General features: G+C 52.3%; 1 protein-coding gene across 5 annotated transcripts in view; it reads left to right on the forward strand.

The window, feature by feature from the left end:
• Positions 1-723: 723 nt before the first annotated feature.
• The window catches only part of DET1 (DET1 partner of COP1 E3 ubiquitin ligase), a 143,237-nt gene continuing 128,369 nt past the window's right edge, over positions 724-15,591 (forward strand). For all 5 annotated transcript variants that reach the window (XR_012752885.1, XM_075342819.1, XM_075342821.1 and 2 more), the window contains exon 1: positions 724-760. The gene's annotated coding sequence lies outside the window, so the exon portion shown is untranslated. The remainder of the gene's footprint in view (positions 761-15,591) is intronic.

Here is a 15,591-nt window from a genome sequence, read left to right on the forward strand (position 1 = left end):
GATGCTGCGCTCTCCTGTGTGATGCTGCGCTCTCCTGTGTAATGCTGCGCCCTCCTGTGAGCGCTGGCCGCTGTGATGCTGCGCCCTCCTGTGTGATGCTGCGCCCTCCTGTGTGATGCTGCGCCCTCCTGTGTGATGCTGCGCTCTCCTGTGTGATGCTGCGCCCTCCTGTGAGCGCTGGCCGCTGTGATGCTGCGCCCTCCTGTGTGATGCTGCGCCCTCCTGTGTGATGCTGCGCCCTCCTGTGTGATGCTGCGCCCTCCTGTGAGCGCTGGCCGCTGTGATGCTGCGCCCTCCTGTGTGATGCTGCGCCCTCCTGTGTGATGCTGCGCCCTCCTGTGTGATGCTGCGCCCTCCTGTGTGATGCTGCGCCCTCCTGTGTGATGCTGCGCTCTCCTGTGTGATGCACGGATTCACTTTCTGCGACTTTTTGCGGCAGAATCTGTGGCCGATAATCATTTCCCACCCGTCTGTGCCGGTGTGGAGGGCCCTGAAGTTGATGAGGGGTCTCCCTGAGTGGCGTCTCTTAACCCTTTGATAGCACGCTGTGGTGCCCCGTGTATGGTATGTGGGGGCCGCACTGTATAGATTCACTGTAAGCTTGAAGGAAACACACAACGTCCTATGTGAGCCTCATCCCTGGCAGGAGCCGGCCTCGTGCCCCACACTGCACCTCACTTCCTGCACCGCCCCTCAGGCAGGTCACATGGCCATGACGTCACGAAAGGTCCTTCAGCCGCTAGGATTTCTCACGTCCCCGGTAAGTACGCGGAGCTCCCAGCGCTGGGAGTAATGGCGCTGCTCATCGGCTCCGTGCGTCCGCCCGGGGCACAGCCTCCTCCGGGGGCGCACTGCTTACTCTGCTTGGTGCCGTAGTTAGTTTGCTGCTACTTTGTAGTGTCTGTGGGGGGAGTGTCCCTGCGCCCAGAGGAGTGCGTGTTACCTGCTGCACAGCTGAGGGTTTGTCACAATGGTCTCCTCCGGATACATCTGATACCAGCAGAGAAGTGTTTGGGTTGGTTTTGGAGAGTTCCCAGACTGACTACATGACGCCTGTGTGTACAGGGCACACTCACTGACTACATAACGCCTGTGTGTACAGGGCACAGTCACTGACTACATAACGCCTGTGTGTACAGGGCACAGTCACTGACTACATGACGCCTGTGTGTACAGGGCACACTCACTGACTACATAACGCCTGTGTGTACAGGGCACAGTCACTGACTACATAACGCCTGTGTGTACAGGGCACAGTCACTGACTACATAACGCCTGTGTGTACAGGGCACACTCACTGACTACATAACGCCTGTGTGTCCAGGGCACAGTCACTGACTACATGACGCCTGTGTGTACAGGGCACAGTCACTGACTGCATAACGCCTGTGTGTACAGGGCCACAGTCACTGACTACATAACGCCTGTGTGTCCAGGGCACAGTCACTGACTACATAACGCCTGTGTGTACAGGGCCACAGTCACTGACTACATAACGCCTGTGTGTCCAGGGCACAGTCACTGACTACATAACGCCTGTGTGTACAGGGCACACTCACTGACTACATGACGCCTGTGTGTACAGGGCACAGTCACTGACTACATAACGCCTGTGTGTACAGGGCACAGTCACTGACTACATGACGCCTGTGTGTACAGGGCACAGTCACTGACTGCATAACGCCTGTGTGTCCAGGGCACAGTCACTGACTACATAACGCCTGTGTGTACAGGGCACACTCACTGACTACATAACGCCTGTGTGTACAGGGCACACTCACTGACTACATGACGCCTGTGTGTACAGGGCACACTCACTGACTACATGACGCCTGTGTGTACAGGGCACAGTCACTGACTGCATAACGCCTGTGTGTCCAGGGCACAGTCACTGACTACATAACGCCTGTGTGTCCAGGGCACAGTCACTACATAACGCCTGTGTGTACAGGGCACAGTCACTGACTACATAACGCCTGTGTGTACAGGGCACAGTCACTGACTACATAACGCCTGTGTGTCCAGGGCCACAGTCACTGACTACATAACGCCTGTGTGTACAGGGCACAGTCACTACATAACGCCTGTGTGTACAGGGCACAGTCACTACATAACGCCTGTGTGTCCAGGGCACAGTCACTGACTACATAACGCCTGTGTGTACAGGGCACAGTCACTGACTACATAACGCCTGTGTGTCCAGGGCCACAGTCACTGACTGCATAACGCCTGTGTGTCCAGGGCACAGTCACTGACTACATAACGCCTGTGTGTACAGGGCACAGTCACTGACTACATAACGCCTGTGTGTACAGGGCACAGTCACTGACTACATAACGCCTGTGTGTACAGGGCACAGTCACTGACTACATAACGCCTGTGTGTACAGGGCACAGTCACTGACTACATAACGCCTGTGTGTACAGGGCACAGTCACTGACTACATAACGCCTGTGTGTACAGGGCACAGTCACTGACTACATAACGCCTGTGTGTACAGGGCACAGTCACTGACTACATAACGCCTGTGTGTACAGGGCACAGTCACTGACTACATAACGCCTGTGTGTACAGGGCACAGTCACTGACTACATAACGCCTGTGTGTACAGGGCACAGTCACTGACTACATAACGCCTGTGTGTACAGGGCACAGTCACTGACTACATAACGCCTGTGTGTACAGGGCACAGTCACTGACTACATAACGCCTGTGTGTACAGGGCACAGTCACTGACTACATAACGCCTGTGTGTCCAGGGCCACAGTCACTGACTGCATAACGCCTGTGTGTCCAGGGCACAGTCACTGACTACATAACGCCTGTGTGTACAGGGCACAGTCACTGACTACATAACGCCTGTGTGTACAGGGCACAGTCACTGACTACATAACGCCTGTGTGTACAGGGCACAGTCACTGACTACATAACGCCTGTGTGTCCAGGGCACAGTCACTGACTACATAACGCCTGTGTGTCCAGGGCACAGTCACTGACTACATGACGCCTGTGTGTCCAGGGCACAGTCACTGACTACATGACGCCTGTGTGTCCAGGGCACAGTCACTGACTACATGACGCCTGTGTGTCCAGGCCACAGTCACTGACTACATGACGCCTGTGTGTACAAGGCACAGTCACTGACTACATGACGCCTGTGTGTACAGGGCACAGTCACTGACTACATGACGCCTGTGTGTCCAGGGCACAGTCACTGACTACATGACGCCTGTGTGTACAGGGCACAGTCACTGACTACATGACGCCTGTGTGTACAGGGCACAGTCACTGACTACATGACGCCTGTGTGTCCAGGGCACAGTCACTGACTACATGACGCCTGTGTGTCCAGGGCACAGTCACTGACTACATGACGCCTGTGTGTACAGGGCCACAGTCACTGACTACATGACGCCTGTGTGTCCAGGGCACAGTCACTGACTACATAACGCCTGTGTGTCCAGGGCACAGTCACTGACTACATAACGCCTGTGTGTACAGGGCCACAGTCACTGACTACATAACGCCTGTGTGTCCAGGGCACAGTCACTGACTACATAACGCCTGTGTGTCCAGGGCACAGTCACTGACTACATAACGCCTGTGTGTCCAGGGCACAGTCACTGACTACATAACGCCTGTGTGTCCAGGGCACAGTCACTGACTACATGACGCCTGTGTGTCCAGGGCACAGTCACTGACTACATGACGCCTGTGTGTCCAGGGCACAGTCACTGACTACATGACGCCTGTGTGTCCAGGGCACAGTCACTGACTACATGACGCCTGTGTGTCCAGGGCACAGTCACTGACTACATGACGCCTGTGTGTCCAGGGCACAGTCACTGACTACATGACGCCTGTGTGTCCAAGGCACAGTCACTGACTACATGACGCCTGTGTGTCCAGGGCACAGTCACTGACTACATAACGCCTGTGTGTCCAGGGCACAGTCACTGACTACATAACGCCTGTGTGTCCAGGGCACAGTCACTGACTACATAACGCCTGTGTGTACAGGGCACAGTCACTGACTACATAACGCCTGTGTGTACAGGGCCACAGTCACTGACTACATAACGCCTGTGTGTACAGGGCCACAGTCACTGACTACATAACGCCTGTGTGTACAGGGCCACAGTCACTGACTACATAACGCCTGTGTGTCCAGGGCACAGTCACTACATAACGCCTGTGTGTCCAGGGCCACAGTCACTGACTACATGACGCCTGTGTGTCCAGGGCACAGTCACTACATAACGCCTGTGTGTACAGGGCACAGTCACTGACTACATAACGCCTGTGTGTCCAGGGCCACAGTCACTGACTACATAACGCCTGTGTGTCCAGGGCCACAGTCACTGACTACATGACGCCTGTGTGTCCAGGGCACAGTCACTGACTACATGACGCCTGTGTGTACAGGGCCACAGTCACTGACTACATGACGCCTGTGTGTCCAGGGCACAGTCACTGACTACATGACGCCTGTGTGTACAGGGCCACAGTCACTGACTACATAACGCCTGTGTGTCCAGGGCACAGTCACTGACTACATGACGCCTGTGTGTACAGGGCACAGTCACTGACTACATAACGCCTGTGTGTCCAGGGCACAGTCACTGACTACATAACGCCTGTGTGTACAGGGCACAGTCACTGACTACATAACGCCTGTGTGTACAGGGCACAGTCACTGACTACATAACGCCTGTGTGTACAGGGCACAGTCACTGACTACATAACGCCTGTGTGTACAGGGCACAGTCACTGACTACATGACGCCTGTGTGTACAGGGCCACAGTCACTGACTACATGACGCCTGTGTGTACAGGGCCACAGTCACTGACTACATAACGCCTGTGTGTACAGGGCACAGTCACTGACTACATAACGCCTGTGTGTACAGGGCACAGTCACTGACTACATAACGCCTGTGTGTACAGGGCACAGTCACTGACTACATGACGCCTGTGTGTCCAGGGCACAGTCACTACATGACGCCTGTGTGTATAGGGCCACAGTCACTGACTACATGACGCCTGTGTGTCCAGGCCACAGTCACTGACTACATAACGCCTGTGTGTCCAGGGCACAGTCACTGACTACATAACGCCTGTGTGTACAGGGCACAGTCACTGACTACATAACGCCTGTGTGTCCAGGGCACAGTCACTACATGACGCCTGTGTGTACAGGGCCACAGTCACTGACTACATGACGCCTGTGTGTACAGGGCACAGTCACTGACTACATAACGCCTGTGTGTACAGGGCACAGTCACTGACTACATAACGCCTGTGTGTACAGGGCACAGTCACTGACTACATAACGCCTGTGTGTACAGGGCACAGTCACTGACTACATAACGCCTGTGTGTACAGGGCACAGTCACTGACTACATAACGCCTGTGTGTACAGGGCACAGTCACTGACTACATGACGCCTGTGTGTCCAGGGCACAGTCACTACATGACGCCTGTGTGTACAGGGCCACAGTCACTGACTACATGACGCCTGTGTGTACAGGGCACAGTCACTGACTACATAACGCCTGTGTGTCCAGGGCACAGTCACTGACTACATAACGCCTGTGTGTCCAGGGCACAGTCACTGACTACATAACGCCTGTGTGTCCAGGGCACAGTCACTGACTACATAACGCCTGTGTGTCCAGGGCACAGTCACTGACTGCATAACGCCTGTGTGTCCAGGGCACAGTCACTGACTGCATGACGCCTGTGTGTACAGGGTCACAGTCACCGACTACATGACGCCTGTTTGTCCAGGGCACAGTCACTGACTGCATAACGCCTGTGTGTACAGGGTCACAGTCACTGACTACATGACGCCTGTTTGTCCAGGGCACAGTCACTGACTACATAACGCCTGTGTGTACAGGGCCACAGTCACTGACGGCCAGAAGTAAGTTGGTGCCATTCAACAGTGGTTGTGCCCATAGCCTCACATCAGTCTGTAGACCAGCGCCCAGGACCAACTTGTCTGGGCAGACGAGTGCCCCATGGACCACACACAGGCAGCACTCTGCATCCAGAGCACATGACTGACTCCTTCAGTCCGAGCTGAAAAGATGACAGCGTGCTTTGCTTTATAGTCCATATTACAGGCCAGAATGTCCGCAATGGTCGCTTTTGACCCGTGCCTGCAATGTGGACGAGCACATCTGCTCCTTATTTTCAGTACGTCCGTTTGAACTCTGTCTTATCTAACGTGGAGAGCTGGCGGAAGGGGTGCCATGCCTGGGCGAGAAGGAACTCTATATTTGTGATGTGGATCATGTGACTGGTCGCAGGGTTCATCCGCAAGTAAAGCCAGAGTCGTGTATATGATCCCAACATCGTCCGACCACTGGCCATCCTTATCGGAGCCAGAAAATTCCATCCCAGCTGTACCGTGTGGGCAGCGCCATCCCAGCAGGTCCGCACTTCATGCGTAGAACCTATCCCATTATAGCCTCTCAAATATTTGTTTGGTGACCATTTCTCAAAATAAACTCTAAGGGGCACTTTGCACACTACGATATCGCAGGTGCTATGTCGGTGGGGTCAAATCGAAAGTGACGCACATCCGGCGTTGCTGTCGACATCGTAGTGTGTAAAGCCTTTTACATACGATTAATGAGCGAAAAAGCGTCGTTATCGTATGACTGGTGTAGGGTCCGACATTTCCATAATGCCGCTGCAGCGACAGGTACGATGTTGTTCGTCGTTCCTGCGGCAGCACAGATCGCTGTGTGCGAAGCCGCAGGAGCAAGGAATATCAGCTTACCTGCGTCCCGGCTGGCTATGCGGAAGGAAGGAGGTGGATGTTTACGTCCCGCTCATCTCCGCCCCTCCGCTTCTATTGGCTGCCTGCCGGGTGACGTCGCTATGACGCCGCACGACCCGGTCGCCGGCCAGAGCGACGTCGCAGGGCAGGTGAGTGCATGTGAAACTGCCATAACGATAATGTTCGCTACGGCAGCAATCACAAGATATCGCAGCTGCGACGGGGCGGGGACTATCACTGCAGCGTCGGTAACACATTGTTACCAATGTCGCAGCGTGCAAAGCCCGCCTTACACTTCAGACCAGACGGGCAGATTTAATCTGATTTGGGCATGAAATGCGCTCATCTGTAAAATAGGCAGCGGGAGCAGCGTCTGTCATCTTAGTGTAATTAGTATGTTACTGTTTAGGGCAGTCAGTCAGGCTGGTGGACCCTTAGGCTATGACCGCACTTTGCGTTTCAGCTGCTGTTTAGGTCCGTTTTGAACTGCAGCGTTTTCATGCAAAAATGCATGCGTTTTGATTTTCCTGCAAAGTCTATGGGAAATGGGGATTTCTTGTGCGCACTTTGCTGTTCAATACGCTGCGTTTAATTTGCATAATTTTGGGCAAAAACTCTGCGTTCAAAGAAGCAGCATGTCAATTGTTTTTGCCATTTGGGCTGCGTTTTGCTAACATTGAAGTCAATGAGACGTTGTAAAAAGCAAGAAATATCAAAATTCCAGCGTTTTACCTGCTTTAGAAAACATGCGTGTTTGACTACCAAAACGCATGCTTTTCTGACATCAAAATAATGGCATGATAAGTCCCTTTACACACACACATAGTCTGACAATTAAATTAATGAAAAATATTTTATTGCTATTTTAGCGATATATAGTATAAAACCACTATAATTATATGAAATATAACTATTTTCGTTATTTCAATAATTATAAATGTTTATTTTTTTCCCTTTTTTCATAGTGTTTGATTGTTTAAACGTTATTTAACAGTGTCTTTTGTTCAAAATGCATCTGTCTAAACGCCATGGAAAAGCATGTAAAACGCGGTAAAAACGCACGCGTGTTTACCGTGATTTAATGGTCAAAAGCAACTTTGGCAAAAGCAATTTCTGCCAAAGGATGAGTTTAGAACTGCAACTAGGACGACGCAAAGTGCGGACATAGCCTTAGGGCCGGGGACGGCCGTGTTCCCCTCCGCACAGCCTGCTGCTGCAGGATCGGTTCGCCATAGGACACAAAAAAAGGAGCCATGTGATTGAGGTCTTATTCCACTGGTGGTGGCTACTCCCTTTTCCTGGGAGTCCTGTATTGGCGGCTTCCATAAGCTCATATTCAGACATCCATATTTGATGTGTGCGTTATACCGGGTTTTACACTGAGAACATGTACCATTATAGTCTGTATAGTTCACATGTGGGAGGTGTTTTGCAGACCAAGTGGTCCTCAAGAAAAAATATACATTTCGGAGAACGGAGACGGATGCATCCTCACTGCCTCCCAGCGCTTTTTTCATTGACTGCAAGGAGATCCTATGAAACCTTCATCTTCTTTTCGTCTGTAAGGCTAAATATTTTCATAAGGCCTTGTTCAGACATCAGCTTTCCATGTGACTTCTGTCTGTTTTTTTTAACCGCTAGAGCTCAAAACCTATTAGTCTGTGGGGCTGATATCGAGTGCGCCGTATGAAAACACGGAGATGTGGCTGATGTTGGCTCAAGTCATGGATCAAATTCAACATTGCACATTCGTGCATCTGGAAAAAAAAAGTTGGACGACACTCAGATGATGTCTGATTTTCACACTCTTTTGATAAGAGACGCATGAGAAGATTTCTTGTTCACAAAAATAAAAAAAATGAATGTCTGATGGTAAATACTGACACTGACCAGGCGCTGATGAAAATCTGACTTTAAGGCCTCATTCACACATGAGTATTTTTGATCACTATTCCATCAGGATTTGCCAATACCAGGAGTGTCCCCAAAACACAGAACAGCTGTCAATATCTCAATTCTAGTTTTTCTCTAAGTTCCGCTCATTGCTTTGGCATACGCTCGGGAACTCGTAATGAGCAGTCAGACGCTCAGATGGTCGTCCCTTGAGTATCCGAATATAATAGACTCAATGGAGAACTTGAGGATGTTTCCAGAAGATTTCCTAAAAGATGCTTGAGTTTCCCATTGACTTCCAATATACTCTGTGCTTGAGTCGCGCCCATCCGAGCATTACCTGCTCATTACGAGTACCCAAGCATGGTAGTGCTTGCTTGTCTCTATTAATGAAGCCTTCTACCCATAGGTATAAACAAAGAAAGCCGTCCACAAGTGTAAAGGCTGCTTTACACACTGCGATATCATGACCGATATGACCGATATCGCTAGCGTGGGTACCCGCCCCCATCTATTGTGCGACATGGGCAAATCGCTGCCCGTGCCGCACAACATCGCCCAGACCCGTCACACGTACTTACCTGCCCGGCGACGTCGCTGTGACCGGCGAACCGCCTCCTTTCTAAGGGGGCGGTTCGTTCAGCGTCACAGCGACGTCACTGAACCGCCGCCCAATAAAAGCGGAGGGGCGGAGATGAGCGGGACGTAACATCCCGCCCACCTCCTTCCTTCCGCATAGCGGCCGGGAGGCAGGTAAGGAGAGCTTCCTTGTTCCTGCGGCGTCACACGGATCGATGTGTGCTGCCGCAGGAACGAGGAACAACTTCGTTACTGCTGCAGTAACGATTTTTGAAAATGGACCCCCATGTCACCGATGAGCGATTTTGCACGTATTTGCGACGATGCAAAATCGCTCATAGGTGTCACACGCAACAGCATCGTTACAGCGGCCGGATGTGCGTCACCAATTCCGTGACCCCAACGACTTTGCATTAGCGATGTCGTAGCGTGTAAAGCCCCCTTTAGGCTAGGTTCACATGAGCGCATGTAAAGGCCTCGTTCGTGATCGGCAGGTATCGTGCACCTGTCCTTATGAATAGAGCAGGTGCATGAACACTTTCAATCACAAGTATGGCCAGTAGGTGTGACCTCGTGTACCCCCCCTCATTTTTTTAATGCTGAAATGAGTGTAGAGAGAATCTGCCAGAAGGATCAACCCTCCCGAACTGTCTATAGGGGCACGCAGGTCCTTGGACGTGGAATACTGTGATACCTTGTTATCTATGATCTGATGACTCTAATGGTCACTGGCTTCACATTCTCCTGTGTGTCTGGAGCGGTGTCTGTGCAGAAGGAATTTGAAGCCAGCGCTACCGGTAGACGGAACAGGGGCGATCTGCGCACACCGAGACTTCATGAACGGAGCCTGACATCACACATGTAGCGAGGGGATCAGAGGTGTCGCAGAGCATGTAAATAAGCTCTGGAGGCAGAGTGTAAGAGCAGAGCCGCACTGGCGTATGACTCGCACGAGAGCAGTGAGAGAAAATCTTGAATTGCACTCAGCCCCATGTTAGACAATGCTGCAGTTCAGATCTCTGAGTTTCTCTTCAGCCCTAATCGGACTGAGGAAAAAATCTCAACATGCTGCCATTGTGTGCGAAAGCCATATCACTCACACCCATACAAGTCTATAGGGCAAGAGAAACATCGGACTGCACTCTGATGACATCCAACTGCAGTGCGATATATGCACAGGCTGACAATGGAGGAGATCGGAAGATTAACCCCTCCCTCTACCCTGCTGATGTGATCCAATCGCAAGATCGAGTCAAGGTCACATGAAACTCTGTTCACACTCGCAGCAGAGCCTGAGCCGAGGGTCAGTAGCAGATCACTTCTGATGCTCTCGCATCCAATGCCGTACACTAATGTATGTTCCCACGATGACCTTTTGGTGAGTTTTTGAATCTGCGTGTTTTCGCTGTGCCCAAATTGCAGCGTCTTACAGTTACAGCAGGGTAAATAGGAGTTGTAGATGTCTCCTGCCCGCTGTGCTTCATCTTTACGCTGTGTACACTGACCTGTGGAGCATTTTTCAAATCCACAACTTGTTAATGTCTGAGGGTACGCTGAATTTTCTGTACAGATTTTCCCCATAGACTTAATGTGGAAAATCTGCAGGTAAAAAAGGCACTTGCATTTTCAGTGCACTTCCGCAGTGGCAACGAGTAAAAACCGCATGTAATCCGCACGTAAGGATGTCAATAAAGTTTTGTCAAAACCAAATACCTGGAAGTTTCAGAATCAAAACAGCTTTATTTAAAGCATGACACCAAATGGAGACAAAAAACGCAGCATCAAAATTGTGTTAACAATGCAAGTAACATAATTTACATAATAAGTGCGGAAATTCTGGAACATCAAACATTTACCAAAAGCTCATCATGGGGACGTAGCCTTCGGAAGATCCCTGTTCCTCCTTGAGATCTTAAAGGGGTGGTTCACCCATATTTTTTATTTTCTAGATCAATATTATATTGAGAAACAATGTTTCTTTGTCGCTCCATTGGGAGACCCAGACAATTGGGTGTATAGCTTATGCCTCCGGAGGCCACACAAAGTATTACACTAAAAGTGTAAAGCCCCTCCCCTTCTGCCTATACACCCCCCGTGCATCACGGGCTCCTCAGTTTTTATGCTTTGTGCGAAGGAGGCTGACATCCACGCATAGCTCCACAGCTTAGTCAGCAGCAGCTGCTGACTATGTCGGATGGAAGAAAAGAGGGCCCATAACAGGGCCCCCAGCATGCTCCCTTCTCACCCCACTTTGTCGGCGGTGTTGTTAAGGTTGAGGTACACATTGCGGGTACACAGGCAGGAGCCACATGCTGTTTTCCTTCCCCATCCCTTATGGGCTCTGGGTGAAGTGGGATCCGAATCTGTCTCCAGGCACGGGGACCGTGCTCCCTCCGCAGCCCCTGGGGAATCTGCTGGATAGGAGCCGGGTATCGTCAGGGACAAGGCCCTGCTACTGTGAGGTACTCTGTGTCCCCGTGGGGACCGCGCATGGAGCGCTTGTGCCATACACATTCCAGCACTGCTGGGTGTGTTAGTGCGCCGGGGACTACCGCGCGGCCGCGCTTATTGCCGGCCGCGCTTATAACTTTAGTCCCCGGCTTCTGCGGCCTAGTATCGCATATTCCCGCCCACAGGCCTGCCAGTCAGGGGAAGGGCGGGACGCTGCACAGATCGTCAGCGCTGAGGGCTGGAGCATACATTAGTATCCTCCTCCCCCCTCACTCAGTACACTGGGGCACTAGATTCCCGCACTTTCTTGGGCACGCCCACGGTCCCCTCCTCCCCACAGAACGCCGGCAGCCATTCCTGTCAGCGATTCAGACGCTGGAGAGGAGAGACAACACAGGGAGACCCAGGCAGGGAATCTGGTGATCACACAACCGCTCTGAGCGGTCGGTAAGCAGCACCTGTGGTGCTGGCCCCACTGAGTGCCGAAGTGTATATATATATAGGCTTATAGGCTATACATTTGCACTGTACGGTCGCTCTGTTGATTTTTGGCTATATACCCTCCTGGATTGTTCTCAGAGGAGACAACAGCATGTCGTCCGCAAAAAGCAAGGGTGCCAAAGCACAGGCGTACTTTGCAACCTGTACCTCATGTGCAGCTATACTACCGGCAGGTTCCACTGACCCTCATTGTGTGCAATGCTCGGCCCCTGTGGCACATACTCAGCCGGAGCCTCTGCTACTGGTGGCCCAGGTGGAACCACCTGCTACCACTGTCCAGGTGACAGGGACGGAGTTTGCAGCTTTTGCTGACAAACTGTCTGAGAGTATGGATAAATGGTCTGCTAAAATACTAGAAGCCTTACAGTCCAGACCGGTGATTCAGGCCCCGGGCACTGTTCAATCTTTGACCCCAGGTCCCCCTCAATTGGAACAGCAAAGTGCCCCTGGGGTGACCCATAGGTCCCAGGGTGAGGTCTCTGACACGGACCGCAGTCCCAGGCCGCCTAAGCAGGCTCGCTGGGAAATTCCCTCCACCTCATCACACTGTTCAGGGTCTCTGCAGGAGGACTCTCTGGAGGATGAAGCGGAGGTAACAGATCAGGATTCTGATCCTGATCCTGAAGCCGCTCTCAACCTAGATACACCTGAAGGTGACGCCGTAGTGAATGACCTTATAGCGACCATCAATCAGGTGTTGGATATTTCTCCCCCAGCTCCTACAATTGAGGAGTCAGCTTCTCAGGAGAAATTCCGTTTCAGGTTTCCCAAGCGTACATTGAGTACGTTTCTGGATCACTCTGACTTCAGAGAGGCAGTCCAGAAAAACCGAGATTTTCCAGACAAGCGTTTTTCCAAGCGCCTTAAGGATACACGTTATCCCTTCCCCCCCTGATGTTGTCAAGGGCTGGACTCAGTGTCCTAAGGTGGATCCTCCAATCTCCAGACTGGCGGCTAGATCCATAGTTGCAGTGGAAGATGGGGCTTCACTCAAAGATGCCACTGACAGACAGATGGAGCTCTGGTTGAAATCCATCTATGAAGCTATCGGCGCGTCTTTTGCTCCAGCATTCGCAGCCGTATGGGCACTCCAAGCTATCTCAGCTTGTCAGGCGCAGATTAATACGGTCACACGTACATCTGCCCCGCAAGTGGTGTCCTTAACCTCTCAGGCGTCGGCATTTGCGTCCTACGCCATTAATGCTATCCTGGACTCTGCGAGCCGTACGGCGGTAGCATCCGCCAATTCGGTGGTAGTCCGCAGGGCCATGTGGCTACGTGAATGGAAGGCAGACTCTGCTTCCAAAAAGTTCTTAACCGGTTTGCCATTGTCTGGCGACCGCTTGTTTGGTGAGCGATTGGATGAAATCATTAAACAATCCAAGGGAAAGGACTCATCCTTACCCCAGTCCAAACCAAACAGACCTCAACCACGGAAGGTACAATCGAGGTTTCGGTCCTTTCGGACCGCGGGCAGGTCTCAATTCTCCTCGTCCAAAAGGCCTCAGAAAGATCAGAGGAACTCCGATTCATGGCGGTCTAAGTCACGTCCTAAAAAGACCGCCGGAGGAACCGCTCCCAAAGCAGCCTCCTCATGACTTTCGGCCTCCTCAAACCGCATCCTCGGTCGGTGGCAGGCTCTCCCGCTTTTGCGACGCCTGGCTGCCACAGGTAAAAGACCGATGGGTGAGAGACATTCTATCTCAAAGTTACAGGATAGAGTTCAGCTCTCGTCCTCCGACTCGTTTCTTCAGAACATCCCCGCCCCCCGAGAGAGCCGATGCTCTTCTGCAGGCGGTGTGCACTCTGAAGGCGGAAGGAGTGGTGATCCCTGTTCCTCTTCAGCAACGGGGTCACGGTTTTTACTCCAACTTGTTCGTGGTGCCAAAAAAGGACGGATCCTTCCGTCCTGTTCTGGACCTAAAACTGCTCAACAAGCATGTGAAAACCAAGCGGTTCCGGATGGAATCGCTCCGCTCCGTCATCGCCTCCATGTCCCAAGGAGATTTCCTGGCATCAATCGACATCAAAGATGCTTATCTCCACGTACCGATTGCACCAGAGCATCAGCGCTTCCTGCGTTTCGCCATAGGGGACGAACACCTTCAGTTCGTGGCACTGCTTTTTGGCCTGGCGACAGCCCCACGGGTCTTCACCAAGGTTATGGCAACAGTGGTGGCAATCCTACACTCTCAGGGACACTCGGTGATCCCTTACTTAGACGATCTGCTTGTCAAGGCACCCTCTCAAGGGGCATGCCAACACAGCCTGAACATTGCTCTGGAGACTCTCCAGAGTTTCGGGTGGATCATCAATTTTCCAAAGTCAAATCTGACACCGGCCCAATCACTGACATATCTTGGCATGGAGTTTCATACTCTCTCAGCGATAGTGAAGCTTCCGCTGAACAAACAGCGTTCACTACAGACAGGGGTGCAATCTCTCCTTCAAGGCCAGTCACACCCCCTGAGGCGCCTCATGCACTTCCTAGGGAAGATGGTAGCAGCAATGGAGGCAGTTCCTTTTGCGCAGTTTCATCTGCGCCCACTTCAATGGGACATTCTCCGCAAATGGGACAGGAAGTCGACGTCCCTCGACAGGAACGTCTCCCTTTCGCGGGCAGCCAAGGCTTCCCTTCAGTGGTGGCTTCTCCCCACTTCTCTGTCGAAGGGGAAATCCTTCCTGCCCCCATCCTGGGCGGTGGTCACGACGGACGCGAGTCTGTCAGGGTGGGGAGCGGTCTTTCTCCACCACAGGGCTCAGGGTACTTGGACTCAGACAGAGTCCTCCCTTCAGATCAATGTTCTGGAGATAAGGGCAGTGTATCTTACCCTAAAGGCGTTCCAGCCGTGGCTGGAAGGCAAACAGATCCGAATTCAGTCGGACAACTCCACAGCGGTGGCATACATCAACCACCAAGGCGGGACACGCAGTCGGCAAGCCTTCCAGGAAGTCCGGCGGATTCTACTGTGGGTGGAAGCCACAGCCTCCACCATATCCGCAGTTCACATCCCGGGCGTAGAAAACTGGGAAGCAGACTTTCTCAGTCGCCAGGGCATGGACGCAGGGGAATGGTCCCTTCACCCGGACGTGTTTCAGGAGATCTGTTGCCGCTGGGGCATGCCGGACGTCGACCTAATGGCGTCCCGGCACAACAACAAGGTCCCGACATTCATGGCACGGTCTCAAGATCACAGAGCTCTGGCGGCAGACGCCTTAGTTCAGGATTGGTCGCAGTTTCAACTCCCTTATGTGTTTCCTCCTCTGGCACTGTTGCCCAGAGTGTTACGCAAGATCAGGTCCGACTGCCGCCGCGCCATCCTCGTCGCTCCAGACTGGCCGAGGAGGTCGTGGTACCCGGATCTGTGGCATCTCAC

The sequence above is a fragment of the Anomaloglossus baeobatrachus genome, chromosome 4 (genome assembly GCF_048569485.1).
Source record: "Anomaloglossus baeobatrachus isolate aAnoBae1 chromosome 4, aAnoBae1.hap1, whole genome shotgun sequence".
NCBI lineage: Eukaryota > Metazoa > Chordata > Amphibia > Anura > Aromobatidae > Anomaloglossus > Anomaloglossus baeobatrachus.